At 39.2% G+C, this 4,241-nt stretch overlaps 1 pseudogene; it reads left to right on the forward strand.

Annotated features, from left to right (window-relative positions):
• Positions 1–1,186: 1,186 nt before the first annotated feature.
• LOC122142553 lies at positions 1,187–4,000 on the forward strand (annotated as a pseudogene).
• Positions 4,001–4,241: the final 241 nt, after the last annotated feature.

Raw genomic sequence — 4,241 nt, forward strand, 5'->3', positions numbered from 1 at the left:
CTATCTACTAGTAGTAGATTATTTTTCAAGGTATGTGGAAATTGCCCTGCTGTCACCCACAAGGTCCACAGATGTGGTGGTGCACCTGAAAATCCATATTTTCTCGTCATGGGATTTGTGAATTCCTTAAAAGTGACAATGGCCCCCAGTTCTCTGGTAGCCACTTTAAAGCCTTTGTAGCAGACTATGGCTTTGTGCACATCACGAGCAGCCCCCAAGTTTCCCCAAAGCAATGGGGAGGCGGAACGCGCTGTACAAACTGTGAAAAACCTGCTAACCAAGGCATCAGACCCATACCTTGCTTTTGCTGGCCTACAGAGCAACCCCTCTACAGAACGGCTATAGCCCAGCCGAGCTGTTGATGGGGCGGCGCCTCTGCACTACAGTTCCTGCCCTCCCAACCCTGCTGAATCCAGTTCTGACCGACTACAACGTGCTGGAGGCCAAAGAAAGGGAAAAGAGGGGGAACGACGCAAAATTCTTCAACAAGAGACACGGCGCAAGAAATCTAGAGCCACTCGTACCTGGGGAGGATGTGTGGATCACCGATGCACGAGTCCAGGGCACTGTGCTATCTACACACAACACCCCTCGCTCTTATATCGTCCAGGTGCCTCAGGGGACACTGAGGAGGAACCGGCATCACTTGGTGCCACTGCAGACCAACAGTGGGGAAAGCGACGCTGACAAGCCACTGGTGGGAGAAAATCCATCAGTGACAACATCACCAGAGCCAGCTCCACCAGTGGTAACGTCACCCAGCAGAGAGGGTCCCACCACAGAGACTGTGCGGGCTAGGTGTGGGAGAGAGGTTAGAAAGCCGCTGAGACTTGATTTGTGAAAAAAAAAAAAAAGAAGAAGAGTGGAATGTGATTGTGAAATTGTTCTGCTTTACTGTTACATTTGCCTGAAACCTGAGAGTTTAAGTTTTGGAGAACACAGCCTGCTAAAGTAATAGTTCAGAGTATGGTAATGTGTAAGTTATTTATTTCTGTTTTGCGTGTTTGAATCAGGGACAGGTCTTCCAGCAAAAGGGCAGAATAAACCCCTTAAGACCTGCAGAGACAAAGGTAGTCCACCCCTTGTTCTCAAAGAAAGGGAGATGTGGTATTATGGAATAATAGTGTAATAGTTTTGGAAGTAACAGGAGGTGACGTCTGTATAGGAGGACAGGATTGGGGTTAGCGAATGTTATGTTTGGTTATGTTCGAGCACTCTAGCGTAGGGTTGTTGTACTGAGTTGCTAAATAAAGACAGTCACCGATTACGTCGTTGTACGAACCTCTTTTATAAATAACTTGACATTCTGTAGACGCTTCTCGTAAGACCAAAGCACGTGCGATCGTTTACCAACTCTCTACTGCGCATGCGTCTATGACGTCACCAAAACACACCACCGCGCATGCGCGTAACAACGTCCAGTACGTATTGGATCTGATCCAGCTACGTCATCGTGCTACAGGCTGCAGCGAGGACAGTCTCCCCAGCAGCACTGTCCTCTTTGCTGTCGCTTTCAGCGTTTAATATAACATTTCTGTTCTGTTTTCTTTTCCAAAATTATAAACTACTTTTATTGGAAATCGTTAAGTGAAATGGCAAATAAAATATTTTCTATTTTTATTTTCTTCTTTTTGAGCTTATGGAGTGTGAGTGGTAAGTGTTTTTATTGCTTCATTTCTGTTATCATTTGTCCACATACACATGATTCTGTTATTTCCATCATTTATTTTAATCTTTTATCAGACTAATATACTCAGATATCCTGTTCATGATGCTATTTATCATTTTCTCTTCCGTTGACATCAAATGGTTTACTTAATTCCACATTTATTACTTGTTTTGCAATGACAAATTTTTATTTTATTTTTTATTTTTTTAAGGTTTTATTACAGTAATTACAACATTCACATACAATTGGATGGTACCTCAATAGACATTCAATAGTTGTGTGTTTTGGATGAAAAAAAAAATAAAAAATTAGATATAATACCAATAATGAGAAAAAAATAAAAAAATTACACATAAAAGGAACATAAAAGACGTCATTTGTTGTACCAGTTCAGTTAGTAACAAGCCAATGTCAGCCAACACAGTATTACAGCTGTTTGTGATTTAATCCACTATATAGTTCTATATTTATTACGCTGCCAGTAGTTTGGGTACCTGATCTGATCAGTTTTTCAAAAATTTGGATCAATTTTTTTTTTCCCTACCATTACTTTTTTATTCCTTATATCTTTTGTTTCTCTTTTTATTCAATAATGTTTTTACCTACTTCCCTTATAATATCTTAATCTCTATGCTAGGTCTGGTCTTAGATCTTGACAAATTTCTCAGACTGTAGCCGAAGATTCATTGTTAATCTCTCCATTGTGTAAATTCCGTTCACAGTTCCCAGCCCATCATTAATTAATTTCTGGTGTTTCAGGTTGCAACCATTTTCTGGTTATAACCTTTTTGCAAGCTACCAACATAATTCTCACAATGACAAATTTTTAAATGCTTTTAAAATGACAAAAAAACAGCATATGTGTCAAATCTTCATATTGTGAGTAAGTGTTGTGTTTGTTGATCAGGTGTGTTTGGTGATGTTGCAGTGAAGTCCGTGTCAGTGATGGAGGGAGAATCAGTCACTCTTAACATTGATGTTAATACAGTTGAGACAGATGATCAGATACAGTGGAGATTTAGACACAACTTTATCATAGCTCTAATGTACAGACAGAGCGGAGAGAATCAGTCACTCTAAACATTGATGTTACTCTTGATGGGAGATTCAGAGGCCAGACTGAAGCTGGATCAGACTGGGATCTCCGATCTCTGACCATCACAGACACCAGAACCACAGACTCTGGACTTTATACAGTGAAGATCAGCAACAACATACTCTACACATTCAATCTTACCGTCTATGGTGAGTAGAATGTTTTTTATAAGCTTATATATTCTTAACTGTCATAAATACTGAGAATATATAAAATTATAGAACATTGTGGATTAATTTTTGTATCACATTCAGTTATGCTCAACGCATAATTTTTCTTTTTTAAATTTCAATGGTATGTAGAATATTTACACTGTTTGCTGCCATGGGTGTTTCTTTAATGGTAGTTTTTCAACTTTAATGGTCAATTTCTGCATATAACAGCTTGACTGGAAATCAAGCATAATGAAAAAAAATATTGCATGCTTTATTTTTTAACATCAAGTCTTATAGTTTTCCAGTGACAATGTTGTCTGCTTGCTAAACATTCTCTTATGTCCACTTGTTTTTAAATGATCTACTTTTGATGAGTCTTTCTCATTTACTTCGGCATTTATCTTCATTCATGTTTTCTAGCTCGTCTTTCTGTTCCTGTCATCAGTAGAAACTGTTCTTCATCATCATCATCATCATCAGAGCAGAGTTGTTCATTGTTGTGTTCAGTGGTGAATGTGAGTGCTGTGAGTGTCTCCTGGTTCAGAGGACACAGTTTATTGTCCAGCATCAGTGTGTCTGATCTCAACATCAGTCTCTCTCTACCTCTGGAGGTGGAATATCAGGATAAAAACTCCTACAGCTGTGTGCTTAACAATTCATTCACTAACCAGACCGCACATCTGGACATCAGAGGACCCTGTCACACATGTCCAGGTATGTCTGTAATAATATTTTGTGTTTATGTGCACATTCACTCACACTAATGACTGTCTCCTTTAGGTCCTCAAGTATCTGTATCTCTGATTGTGCTGGTTTCTGCTGCTGCTGGATCTCTGTTGATTGTAGCTGCAGTCAGGATCTTCTGTATCTGCAGGAAAAGAGACCTAGAGGGCAAGTATTACCTACTGCTGAGACATCTGTAAAATCACGTTTGTTAAAGTGCCCAACTATCCTTCTTTGAATATAGCCTTTCATGCACAGCAAAAAATCCAGAGTGAAATTAACTCTGCTGGGAGTACATGTGAGACCACACTCAAGAGTGTGAAAGTGTTAAAATAGGAGTGTTAAATTAACACTGAAGCAGAGTTAAAGGTTAATGAGATAATTAAGTGATTAACTGAGTGATGATTGACCATTATTGACGAGACCTGATGTTAACAAGCAGAATCGACAAAGACGAAAATCTAAAAATTGTATGTCACCATTATAGTGGTCAGTGTTTGCTTTAGTTGGGCTCTTGACCCTTAATATTTTAAAATTAGATTTGGTTTGGCTCTTATAACTCAGTTGTAATAGAGAGAGACGACCGGCAAAAATAAAA

The sequence above is a fragment of the Cyprinus carpio genome, unplaced genomic scaffold, assembly GCF_018340385.1.
Source record: "Cyprinus carpio isolate SPL01 unplaced genomic scaffold, ASM1834038v1 S000000001, whole genome shotgun sequence".
Taxonomy (NCBI): Eukaryota; Metazoa; Chordata; class Actinopteri; order Cypriniformes; family Cyprinidae; genus Cyprinus; species Cyprinus carpio.